Here is a 13230-nt window from a genome sequence, read left to right on the forward strand (position 1 = left end):
TTTATTCCCTATTTAATTTTGTGGCTAAAGAACCAGTCTCTCCATCATCGCTTTACAAAGGGGAGGATGTGCGTATGAATTCAGGGGAATCTCCAGGGGAAAGGAAAAAATCTGCCTTTTTAATTCATCATAGGCTGGTTTTTCTTCTCTACGTGTGGCTGCAGAGCACAATGAAACAATAACACAGAAGGTATTTTTAAAAAATGGGATTAGTACAAAATACGTGTTGAACAATACTCAGAACAATCACAAGAAATTCAGCTCTTAACAAGCTCGGAATAAAAAACAATTAAGTGTTTAAAAACAAGCACATAAATCTCAGTTAACAATCCTCCTGTGCTCCGGTACTGCAGAGCAGTAAAAGCAGAGCCAAGGTAAAGCAATCCAGCCACTTTTGCCCAGTAGAAGTCATATATGGATTGCAAAATGTATGGTGCTAATAAACAGAACCATATATTGTGTTGGCGTTTCCAACATGCAAAATGCGGGTACGACTCCGTTTCCTGGCTTTATTTCAACGCCAGTCTTGGACTACATGGCTTTTCTCCCAATTTTCTTTGTTGTCCTTCAGTCAAGGCACCAAAGCCAGGGAGAGGTGAATCATTTTGACCCTTATTGATTGTCTTTGTGCTGCAGAAGGAGCTGCACAGTGCTGACCATCATCTTCCTGCTAACACAGGGCTGCAGGGGCACCCTGAGTTCCACATCCCGGAGCCCGTGCTCGCGCTGACCACTGGAGAAGCTTTATGACATCCCTGTGTGTTTTATTTTCCAGTTGTGCACAAAGCCTGGACATGACCCAGCCCAGAACCCCCCGTGCCCTGGGCTGATCCCCCAGCGTGGGCAGCAGGGCAGGGGGGATTCTGCCCCTCTGCCCCTCAGCTGAGACCCCCCTGCAGAGCTGCTCCAGCCCTGGGGAACAGCACAGGGAGGACATGGAGCTGCTGGAGAGAGTCCAGAGGAGGCACCAAGATGATCAGAGGGATGGAGCAGCTCTGCTGGGAGGAAAGGCTGGGAGAGTTGGGATTGTTCAGCCTGAAGAAGGGAAGCTTTGGGGTGACCTGACTGTGGCCTTCCAGTGCCTGAAGGAACCAAGAGAAAAGATGGAGAGAGACTATTTCCAAGGGCCTGGAGGGACAGGACAAGGGAGAATGGCTTCCCACTGCCAGAGGGCAGGGTTAGATAGGATATTGGGAAGAAATTCTTGGCTGTGAGGGTGGTGAGGCCCTGGCACAGGTTGCCCAGAGAAGCTGTGGTTGCCCCTGGATCCCTGGAAGTGTCCAAGGCCAGGTTGGACGGGGCTTGGAGCAACCTGGGCTAGTGGAAGGTGTCCCTGCCCATGGCAGGGGGTGGGACTGGATGATCTTCACAGTCCCTTCCAACCCAACCATTCTGTGATGGGGGAAAAGCAGGACTCTGAGAGCTGCAGGTGCTCAGCAGAGCTCTGGTAGTGCGGGAGGCATTCACTGAGCAGAGCTCTGCAGCCCTTCCCAGCTCCTCTGATGGGATACTCACCACTGCCAACACTTTCTCCATCCTTTCCTCCTGCCTTTTTGTACAGCACAACCAGGCCTACAAGTCCTACCTTCAGCCAAGATGAATATCATAGAGCTTTATTGCAGAGATTTTTTTTTACGAAATAAGCCTGTCAGCACATATTTGTTGTTCTATAAAACACTTGCTTTATGTGGCTCACAGAGCCCATATTCCCCACTTTTTGCCACTTTTGGAATTACCAGGTCCAGCAGCAGAGCCCCCTGGCACAGTGACTGTTCCTTGGCTGTCAGCAGGCAGGCACCCTGTCCTGGGGCACCCATCTGGGATAGGGGGAGATCGCTGGGCAAAATGTAAACCCATGGGAAATTACAGGCAGGATTTGTTCCCACAGAAACAGTGAAATTCATGGATGTCATAGGTTTCAACTAAGAAAAAGCTTTTTTCCCAATAATCTTGAGTATTTTAACAATTATTTCCATGTGCAGTATAAAAACTGTGTATTAAGATCGGGATATTGAGATGGCAGAAAGGCTCATGGGTAAACAGGGATATTTAAAAATTAGGAAAGCCCTGAAAAAAAAATCTGCACTGCAATTCATTTTTCCAAACAGCACAGAAGCACCTATTTGATATAAACCAGCAGTACCTGGGGAACCAGCCTGATGTGGTTCATCAACAGCCTCAGCCTACTAGCTTCATCCTCAACAACCTGAATTCCCTGAAGCTGTTCATGCTTGTCCTAGTTAGGACAGCTGAGATCAGTTCATCATGGTATGGGTGTAACCCAAAACTGTGTATTCTATAGCCTTCCATGCCATTTCCCAGAAACTGTTGTCAATAGACTATTCGCACCCTCTGCCCATAGAGCCTGACTCCTCAGGCTACAAACTAGGTGTTAAGAGGCCTGTGAGATAGGAGGATGCTCCTGTCCTCACACCCTTTGTGGAACTCCCCGCCCTGAGGGAAGTACTGAGCATTCCTGCCTGAACTGGAGGATATATAATCTTGGAGTCTCGGAACATTTTTTAACCACTCTGTGGGATCCAGAGGAAGACTGCAGCTCATCGCCCTCAACCAGACTTAGACCACCCTCAACTGGACTGCAATCACCACTTTTGACCAGACTGCAACAGCTCTTCCCCCAGCATCTCACTGCAATCACCACTTCTGACCAGACTGCAACAGCTCTCCCACCAGCAGGTTCTTCCCCTCTCCCTTTACTTTGGACTCAAGCGGGGCCCAAGGAACACCACGTTGTTCATGCCCCAGGGTACTGGGTTATACATTTGGGTTTTGTGGGTTAAGACCAATTGTTTGTTTGTATGATTGTACTTACTGTATTATTGCAGTAAATTGTTATTCTGACTTATAATCTCTCCTTTGAGTTGAGTTCATTTCCCCTGCTGGTTAACTCTTAAACCAGCACAATGCTCCTGAAGCAGCATATTGTCCCACAGCAGCCTGTGTCCCTGCTTCCAAGTTTTACTGGGATACAGACAGCACTGCAGCCACAGGAGCATCTACAGCAGGGTAACTGATGTGACCAAAGACTACCGAACTATTTCTTAAAAACTACAAGTTTTAGCCTAAAACACTTCAAAAGTCTGGATTATTTCACAAATACAGACTGTATGGAATCCAAATGGAAATGAGATCCAATCTCTCATCTCCATTTCGGAGGGAGCAATACACGCCTTTGTTCTGACTTTTGCATTTAAACACCATTTTTGCCTGAATCCCTGATGACAATCTTGCCCTCCCCACCAGTTTCCATGGATTTTACATATTCATCAGCCTTTTCCAGATGTTTTTTGCAGGCTTCACCTCCCCCAAGCCCAGGGAAGGGAGAAGGTACTGCACTGTGCCTCTCCAGTCTCTAATAGACAATATTTCAATGTGACTTTCAAAGCCTTATAAGATAATGAAAACCAAACTGAGCAAGTTTAAACACAAATAAGTTTAATTGAGGTCACATAAAATATATTTTAAACAAGCAGTGAGAAGGGATTAACAATTAAAGAACTGTACAGATAATGCTTGTCATACCCTGCCCCAAACTACCTCTGATGTTTGAAATTCCTACATCCAGATCCTGAATATAAATCATTTTCTTATAGCCCCGTTTCAATTGTGGGCTTCCAAGTTTCCATCTTCCCAATCCTTTCCAAACAGGGATTTTCAGAGCAGCACCAACAGCTTTTTTCTTTTCTTCTGGCCACTCCTGCTGCTCCAGCAAGCCCCAGGACACTTACCTGTAATTAAAAAAACAGCAAAGACAGTTAATAGGAGGATCCCTAAAGAACTCAAACTCAACCTCTACACTGAGCAGTTGAGTAGCTGACCTTCATTTTTATATAAAAGATGTACAATAAACAAAGTGTCTGCAATAGATTTTTCAGTTTTCTGTGTGTTGTCTGCATCCAATCTAGGCTCTAACTCCACAAGCAGGAGTTACTCCACTCTCAGGCATGCAGAGCACTGCCAAAGCCCAGCACCACCGAGCACCAGGACGGCGCCGGCGGTGCCAGGAGGACTCGGCAGCACCTTTCTCTCCCAGCAGCATAACACTGGCACAGGCACGGAGCAGCCACAGGCAGCTGACTACCACTGGGAGAAACAACTCAAAACTGAGGGTTTAAAGGACTGAAGGAAGTGGAGGCACAAAGTACAACCCTCTGGTGATACCTCCTCTCATCAGGGTTTCCTCCAGCAAGTGGAATAGATAATGTAGGTTAGGTAAACCTATTGCTGGATAAACCAGGTTATTCTTTCCACCCTCAGGACCTGAGGCTGGTACAGGACCTCGATTACCACCAGAAGAGGACGTTTAGTTTACTAACAACAGAACGGAGTGTTTGCCCATCTCGCCTCGTTGGCTCACGGTCACAACCTCATCCACGCTGCTTGAGGTGCTCCCGAGATCTCCCTGTGTCTCATGCACCGGTTATCCCTTTACATCTCCTCTCCACAGGCACCGCTGTTCTCCTGGAGGGGCCTCACGCGGCTGTTCCCCCTCAGCACAACTCGCGGGAGGCGGCTCGTGCGGACCCGTCACCCGAGGTTTGTTCCCTTCGAGGTTTTTGTTCCCTTCGAGGTTTGTTCCCTTCGCACGGTTCTCGGCCACCCTGAGCTCCGGGTGCGACCCCCTCACACGTGCCCCAGCCTCCCATCAGGTGATGCCCTAAAGAGAGCACAGGAGAAACGCCGCTAAAAATATTCAGTTAAATCTGTATTCACAGTTTAACACTTGGGCCCCGCCGTATGGGAGGGATAAAAAGGTATCAAACCATCAGCACGAGGAGCTAGCGCCGGACGGCACAGCGGACAGAACACCCCCTGTGCCGGGGGACCCGCGGGCCCAGTGCCTTCCGGCCGGTAGAAACGAGTAAATAAAAAAAAAAATAGGAATATTTCAGGTGGCGCTCTCCGTTCCCGGAGCTCCGGGGCGCGGTGAGGGACCGCCGGGTCTGCAGTCCCGGTGCCTTCCCTCCCCCGCTCCTCTCCCCTCACGGCGGCCGCGGCGAGCCCGGCGCCTTCCCCTCCCCTCACTGCCGTTACCTCATGGCGGCCCCTCATGGCGGCGGCCCGAGGGACGCCCAGCCCGGCCCAGGGCCGTTCCCTCCCCTCACGGCCGCGGGTCTCTCCCATTCCCCCACGCGGCGGCGGGCGCAGAGAAAGGCCGGGCCTCGCCGCGCGGCCGAGGTGGTTCCGCAGGCGCCGCCCCGCTCGCCTCAGCCGCTCCCCCCGGGGCGGGACCGCCCGGCAGGCGGTAGAAAAGCCCTCGGTAATGGCAGGCACAGGAAGATATGGGCTGGTTTAATGATCAGCTCGTCCCGCCCCGTGCCATGGGCAGGGACACCTTCCGCTAGCCCAGGTTGCTCCAACGTGGCCTTGGACACTCCCAGGGATCCAGGGGCAGCCACAGCTTCTCTGGGCAACCTGTGCCAGGGCCTCCCCACCCTCACAGGGAACAGCTTCTTCCCCATATCAAATCTAAACCTGCTCTGTCAGTGAGAAGCCATTCCCCTTGTCCTGTACCTCCATCCCTTGTCCCCAGTCCCTCTCCAGCTCTCCTGGAGCCCCTTTAGGCCCTGCAAGGGGCTCTCAGCTCTCCCTGGAGCCTTCTCTTCTCCAGGTGAACCCCCCCAGCTCTCCCAGCCTGGCTCCAGAGCAGAGGGGCTCCAGCCCTCGGAGCATCTCCGTGGCCTCCTCTGGACTCTCTCCAGTAGCTCCACGTCCTTGTGCTGTTGGATCCCAGAGCTGGAGGCAGCTCTGCAGGGGGGGTCTCACAAGGGCAGAGCAGAGGGGCAGAATCCCCCCCGACCTGCTCCCCACTCCTCTTCGGATGCAGCCCAGCACACGGGGGGTTTCTGGGCTGCGAGTGCACTCTGCTGGCTCATGTGCAGCTTTCCATCCACGAGAACCCCCAAGCCCTTCCCTGCAGGGCTGCTCTCAATGGATTCTTCTTCCCGTCTGTACTCGTGCGTGGGATTGCCCAGCCCCAGGTGCAGTACTTCAGAGGGCTGAATCTGCTGAAAGAGAGGACAAGGCAGAGACGAGGCCGTGCCCACCAATGCGGGTGTTGAGCATGAGCGTGTGGCTCATGGTGCACAGACACCTGCAGTGTGTCACCAGCGCAGTGCCTGGCTGTGACAGACACCGAGGGCATCAAAGTGCTTCTCACCAGAGCCCACCTAATGCCCAAACTTGCTTGGCTGTCGGGCTGGAGGTGACCACCACAGTACAGGCAGCAGCAGTGACCACAGCAAATAGGTCCAGCTGATGCTACACATCCACAGAAGTTTTCTTCCAGAGATTTCCTAAATTTTCTCCTTCCCAAAGTGTTACTCTTTCTTTTGCTCTGGGGACTGAGGGTGTGGCACAAATGTTGAGCCAAAAGTCTGATCAGTATGGGAGGATCATGTATTGACCCTGCAGTGCCACAGCTAGAGGTGAGCAGAGACGTGGAGCAGTTTGGAGCTGAGAGAGCAGAGAATCATCACTCTTGCTGCCACCAGAGCTCCAGACATCAGTTACACCAGGGCATGTCCCACACCAGGCTCGTAGCACACGTCCTTTGGAAGCATTACAGCTAGTGCAAATCCCTTGAGTGGATGCACTGTGCCAGAAGACAGTGGTTTTGTCCTGATTTAACCCATCCCGCTAATTTATGGGAGCAAAATCACTCAGATGTGATCCTTCCTTTGTTCTGTAGCTAAGCATTCACTCAACAGGGGTTACCCAGCTTCTGGAGCCTGTTGAGTTGCTTTGAACACAAGCTGCAGGGCTGTGCTGGGATGCAGGGAGCTCAGGGGAGGCTGTGTCTAGACTGGAGGAGTTCTCCGAGCACTGGCTGTGCCTTTGTTTTGAGGTAACTCATGTCTCTAATCTGCCTTGGAACAAAGTTTCTCAGTCCCTTTAGTCCCCACGACAACGCTGGCAGGAGAAAAGGAGGATCTGTTTAGCTTCCACCAAGCCAAGATGAACAATAGGCCAAGCAGGTGCAAGCCTTTGTTTGAGCCACCCTAACAACGTGCTCCAAGGCCAGCAACCAGAGGGAAAGCTGTGCACACCCAGGGAAATCTATGCTGGGAAGTGAGAGGCTGGTCCTGGCATCAGGAGTCACTGAGTTCTGGTATTTGGCATTCAGGAAGCTTTTGAAGTATCTCCCTGACCCTACTGAAAATGTCTTATTAAAAGAGGCAAAGCATATTAATTTGGGCCCATGCTGTGCTAATGAGTTTCACAGCTTCCAAACCAGAGCTGTGGCTTAAGGTCTTGGCAGAGTCATCACCCATCCCTGTCTGTGGGCACGTGCCCCCAGGCACAGGCAGAGACACCTCCAGGAACAAGATCCTGAAGTGCTCTGAGTCTGCTCTCACCTGTCCCCCCACCAGACAGCTTTTCATCTGCTGAATTGGGCATAGCTGGGAAACGAGGCCCTCCCCACGTTCACCACTGACGGGGAAAGCACCGAGCTCCTTGCCCTGCTCAGCACCAAGCTCTCTCCCCACGCACAGCCGTGTCCTGGGTGCTTCCTGGGATGAGGCAGGATCAGGCTGTGCCAGGGAGGAACCCCCCACATGGCATGGCCTGTGTGAGCACCCCCACATCCAGGCAGAATAGCTGCCTGCCTCGGGCTGAAAACAGACCAAGAGAAGCATTGGAAGAACACAGAGCTGGAGTGGATGATTGCCCGAGGCCAGAGACAGCTCCAGCTGAGCGTCATCCCCCAGCTCTGGGAGCCTAAGCACAGGAGGAGCGAGGGGAGGGATCCCAGCCTTTCCAGGAAGGCCTTCAAATGTCTCACTGGAGCACAGAGCCCAGCAAAAAACTTCCTTTGAATGGGTCCCAAGTGAGAGATGTCATGGTTACACTGCTGTGCCTGGGCATGGACACAGGGAGCACTACACGGGGGGTCCAGCAGAGTCCAGGGAAGGTGTAGCTCATCTCTCTCCCAGTAAGGCTTGGCAGCACTACAACTCATTTTCTGCTTGTTTCAGGGCAGGGTTTTTTGCTGCTGGAAGCTGCTTCTGAGCTGGCACTTCTCCCCCATGTGCCTGAAGTGGGACAGGGCGAGCAGAGAACCAGATCCCTGGCCCTCTGGTTCCCATTAGCTGGCACCGGAGTTCAGTTTTCCCAGCTCCACAGCTCCTGTGCTTCCCACGCTGGTTCTCCATGCCCCTATGTGTTCACCTCAGCGTTGAGGATGTGGATATTCACAGCAGAGGTGATCCTGCTGAACTCTCCAGCTTCAATCTGGGAAGAAAAGTACTTTTACTGCTTGGATATGGCACTTTGAACAAGAATTCCTTCCCCTGGAGCTCATGACACAGGTGGGACTCTGTCCCTCCATGCTGAGAAGGAAAATTAGCCCTCAGCACACAAGGAGAGATACAGGTCAGATTCTTCAGCCTGGAAGAAAGTGCTTTTATAGCCAGATAATTCAGCTAGAGAGAGAAATGTTAATGGGAGGAATCATTTGCACTCTCTCCAAGCAAGAGTAGGGAGTTTTCAATTGGAGACAAATTTTCTCTTAGCTCCTGGCTTGTTGAACTGGGGTGCTCTGGGCTGTCTATCCATCCAAACCACATCCATACATCACATCCAGGGTAGACATGAAGCAGTTAGAGCGAGTCCAGAGGAAGACATCAAGATAATTAGAGGCATGGAGCAGCTCTGCTGGCAGGAAAGGCTGAGAGAGTTGGGATTGTTCAGCCTGCAGAAGAGAAGGCTCCAGTATGACCTAACTGTGGCCTTCCAGTGCCTGAAGGAGCCGACAGGAAAGATGGAGAGAGACTATTGACAAGGGATGGAGTGACAGGACAAGGGGGAATGGCTTCAAACTGCCAGAGGGCAGGGTTAGATGGGATATTGGGAAGAAGTCTTTGCCTGTGAGGGTGGGGTGAGGCCCTGGCACAGGTTGCCCAGAGAAGCTGTGGTTGCCCCTGGATCCCTGGAAGTGTCCAAGGCCAGGTTGGACGGGGCTTGGAGCAATCTGGACTAGTGGAAGGTGTCCCTGCCCATGGCAGGGGGTGGGAATGGATGAGCTTTAAGGTCCCTTCCAACCCATTCTGTGCTTCTCTGACTCTGTGATTCTATGATTCAATGATCTCCTCTGACTCCTCAGAAGGGTCCCTGGCATTTCCACTTCCCCACTGCCATCACAAGATGGCATTCCAGGTCTAAAAGCTGAGCCTGCTCAGCTGATGCTTGGAGGTCTTTTCCAGACCCCGAGGTGTCCAACGCCAGGGGAAGCTGTGGATTTAACCCTGCCTGCTGAGCTCCTCTGCCAGCTCTCAGCCCCGATATTGCCTTTTAATCACATCCCTTAATGTCAAGGCTGCACTTTAAGCACCTGGAATGAAACACTGCAACCGTTAGTGCTGTAACCTCTGAGCCACCTGATTGCACTGAGTGAAGCCAGTCATAGTTTTGACAGTTAATGGCATGCAGAGCACTTTAATCTTGGCCTGTGGCACCTCTGGCTCTTGCAGGGTCTCCTCTGCCCCGAGGAGACTCTGCTAATCAGACCAAGCCAGGAAGTAGTTTAAGACATGGCCAAATGAAGCCAAGGGCAAACCATGAGCAAAATGTGTCTGACTCATTTTGTTGCAAAGCACTGTCAAAGGTGGAACTGCCTTTTGTTTGCCTGAGAACGATTTGAGAGAGCAATGATAAGCCTTTCAATAATTTATACCTTTAAAATAACAAGAACAACAACAAAAAAAGAGAAATCACTTGTCTTAGGTATGATTTTTAAAAAATAAAGCCTATTTTGAGTTAGGTGCATAAAGCCCTAGTGTGGTGTGTATCACCTCTGTGTACCCCCTGCTACTTCTGCCCTCGTGGGGACACAGCTTGTCCTGAGCCACCTGCCCACCCAGGGCAGGACCCACAGCCAAGAGCTGTGGATCAGTGTGGCCACATTGGTGAGGGACTTCAGGATCACCTGACACCCACAAACCCATGGGACAGGAGCCCCATTTAGGCTCAGCCCTGGAGCTTCCCTCATCCCATGGCAGATGCTGCAGGAGCACCTTGGCTCGTGGGCGTACCCCTGGGTTCCTGGACGGGCCCTCACACACATTGTAGCTGTGTCTCTTGCTGTATTTTCCAGCTGAACTTTGGATCCGTGTTATAGCTGTGCCTCCAGCCCTTGGCTCCTCTCTGGGCTCTGGACTGGGGTCATTGCAAGCTGTACCTGGGATGGTGACCCTGTAACCAGCCCTGGCCATAACCCTGTAACCCTGGCCGTGCTCAGAGCTGGTGGGACTCTGCCGAATGATGGGACATCTCTGCTGAGCTCATTTTCTCTTCCCTTCCCTTCCCAAATGTTCCCTTCCCAAATGTTCCCTTCCCTTCCCAAACCTTCCCTTCCCTTCCCCTTTCCCTTGCTGGGCCCAGCAGACAGTAAGTACCAGACCTGTTCCCTGTACCTCTGTACATCACCTCCTCCTCCATGGCCCTCCCCAGGTGACAGGGAGGGAGCTGTCCTGCTCTTTGGTGGCTGTATCAGATGAAGGCACAGGGCTGGGATAACGTGAGGCTCGCTGCTCCCACGTGTGAGTGGGTGTTCCAGGCTTCGTCCACTGGTTGCTCCCCGCAAGAAGAACCCATGATCCAACCATCTTCTCTGGCCAAGGGCCTGCAGCCTCTCACCAGGGCTTAGTATTTGCCTGTCTTGATGGATCGGTGGCTGTGCTGTGTGCTGGGTGACAGCTCTGCCTGGCACAGCTCCCGGGGGGTGGCAGCGGGGCAGGATCTGTTCCTGAGCTGTCTGGGAGGCTGTGCTGGATGTGTCCCTCTGGGCAGCTCAGGGGAAGGCTAGTTGGGCTGTTCCCTTCTCTGTGGAGCTGGAGAGCAACCTCGCTTGTTCTGGAGGGAAGAACAGTCAGAAAAGGTTATACAAACCCATATCAGCCTGCTGGAGGGCTGGAGGCACCAGCACCCAGAGCATGTCCTGGGACTCTGCCTGCTGGGACCCTGCCTGCAGCCCCTCTACCACTTCCCTCCCTCCAGGCCCACGTGGGTCTCCTCTCTCCCCCAGAGCCTTGGTCTTGGCCTGTGCAGTTCCCTCTGCTCTGGGCTGAAACTGCTGCAGAGCAATTTCTTTTTCCATTTGGTCTCTGGCAGAGCCCTGGAGCTCTGCTCCCTTCCCCTCTCATCCCTGCTCTCCTCCTGCTGAGCTCCTCCCTGGTCTGGTCTCCTTCCCTGGTGTCCCTTTCCCCTTCCAGCTCCTATTTAACCTCCATTTTTTTGCTCCTCTCCCTCCTTCAGTGCTCCCATCCAGAAGACAGATCATAACCCACGAGCTCTGTTACTCAGTGCCTGTCATCCAACAGATCTTATGCCAGTTTCTCACTGTGATAAATGTGATCTCCTCCTATAGAGAGGATCCCCCAGGTCACAAGTCACCTCTGGGGTCTGTGGCAGTCCCACAGCATCAACCCCAAAAGTACAGGGGGTGCAGCAGCTGCCTTGCCCCGAGCGTGGGCACCACAACCTGCTCCTCTCCCCACTGTGGGCTCCCTTTAGGAACTCAGATCCACAGCAAGTCCCACCAAACACACCTGTGTCCTTCCAGTGGCCCACCAGGTCCCTTGGCAGCAAGGAAAACTGTGGGACAAGTGACCAGGGACAGGGTTAAGCCTGTGGAGCAGAGCTGGAGGGGCCTGGCACGGCCAGCCTGAGCTGTGCTGGAGCTCTGATGGCTCTAAATTGTAGTGATGGTAAAACCCACTTACTCTGAGCTGTTTTGCTGGTGCTGGTTTAAACCTGTGAGGTTTCATAAAGCCTGACTCGAGTCTCGGGGGATTTTAGGCAGTGAATTTTAGGGTGGTGTGAGCACAGCCCACATGTCCTGGGGATGGATGCTGGGGAGAGGTGGGTGGGCACATCAAGAAAAGCACCAGCCCAGCACTTTAGAGCAGAGCTAATGGGGAACAGCTTATTCCATTTACAAAAAAAAAAAAAAAAAGAGAAAAAATAATCGTTCTTAATTAGGACAGAAACCCCGAGATAGACTTTTTTTAAAGAAAAAACCTAAAAATATCATTTTTGCTTTGATTTGAAAACTATTTTGGCTCTTCAGACTGCAAGATAAAACACATTGGAATTGATGATGCATTTCACAGCAAAAATACAACCCTTTTCATCTTGAAAATGCTGAAATGGGTTGTTACGAAATTTTCAACGTTTACCCCCCTTTCAAAAAACAAAATTTTTAATTTAGCTGAAATGGTTTCTTTTTCCCCTCCTTAAAGGGGAGCACTTGATTACATTTTTTTCCCAACAGCTTTAATTGGAATTAACAATTACAGCTGATTCTTGGCTGGGTGATAAACAGCTGGACTGTGCAGCCCTCTCTGCTCTGGGACTTCCAAACAAGCCCCAGCACTGGCAGTTTAGCCCTCTGCAACATTCTAGGCTTGTCTAGTCACTGGAATTTATTTTTCTTTCCTTTTTTTCCCCACTCTTTCTCCTCTGAGGGTTAGTTTTTACCAGTGCAGCATCTCTAACAGTCAGGGAACTTCACAGTGAGTCGAGGTCTCATTGATTTCTCGAGGAAGAAGCCGCATACTAATTTTTCCCATTTTTCTCCCTTGAGGAATGCAGGTAACAGCCTCGGGAAGGCAGCTGGGTTTGTAGATATTATGTTCACCTGCTGGCTGACAGGAAGGTCTCAGGTCTGTGGGACCATCACGGGACACAAGGAGACCTCGGCTGGCCTGGTGCAATGTCTGGAGATGACGCTGGTGTCGCTGGTAAAGCTCCTGGGATTAGAGCAGAATAGGTTAAGCCTGAGAAAAGCGTTAGGTGAGAATCAGGGCATGGATCAGGTCATGCTCCAGCCAAGAAAGAAGCCAGGAAGGGCATCCTGCTTAAACCAGCCCCTCTCAGGCTGAGGAAAGCCTTTGCTTGTCATGCCCAGGAGAGGCTTGTTGCAGGCAGCAGCTCAGCCCCAGGGCAAGGGCTGGCCCTCGGTGCCTCTGCAGCAAACCCGTCCATCAGCTGGGGGGTTCCCAGGCTCGAGCCCACCCTGCAGGCCCCAGAGCCCAGCAGAAAGTGCTGCAGGGAATCCCAGGGCTTGTCAGGGCTGCAGGCCAAGTCAGAGCCTTCTTGGATGGCACGTCCAGGTTTGTCCAGGGCCTACTACCCTGTGTTGGGGGGCTGGGGGTTCAGCTGCCACCCTGACAATGCTTTCCTCTGCATTGAGGAGGATTTTCATAC

At 52.1% G+C, this 13230-nt stretch overlaps 1 long non-coding RNA gene and 1 other non-coding gene across 3 annotated transcripts; both read right to left on the bottom strand.

Annotated features, from left to right (window-relative positions):
- Positions 1 to 3435: 3435 nt before the first annotated feature.
- On the bottom strand, positions 3436 to 5182 carry LOC114000668. Of its 2 annotated transcripts, none has more exons than XR_005565078.1 (3): positions 5056 to 5182; positions 3840 to 4678; positions 3436 to 3749 (listed from the first exon to the last, which is right to left on the bottom strand). It is a non-coding gene; the product is annotated as an uncharacterized LOC114000668 (long non-coding RNA). The 2 variants fall into 2 exon arrangements; XR_003545334.2 differs by having other exon boundaries at positions 4338 to 4678; positions 5056 to 5177.
- LOC114000673 lies at positions 3907 to 4109 on the bottom strand. The gene has a single exon (XR_003545340.1). It is a non-coding gene; the product is annotated as a small nucleolar RNA SNORA74 (small nucleolar RNA).
- Positions 5183 to 13230: the final 8048 nt, after the last annotated feature.

Source organism: Pipra filicauda, unplaced genomic scaffold (assembly GCF_003945595.2).
Source record: "Pipra filicauda isolate LSUMZ 115617 unplaced genomic scaffold, ASM394559v2 scaffold413_size774581_pilon, whole genome shotgun sequence".
NCBI classification, from domain to species: domain Eukaryota; kingdom Metazoa; phylum Chordata; class Aves; order Passeriformes; family Pipridae; genus Pipra; species Pipra filicauda.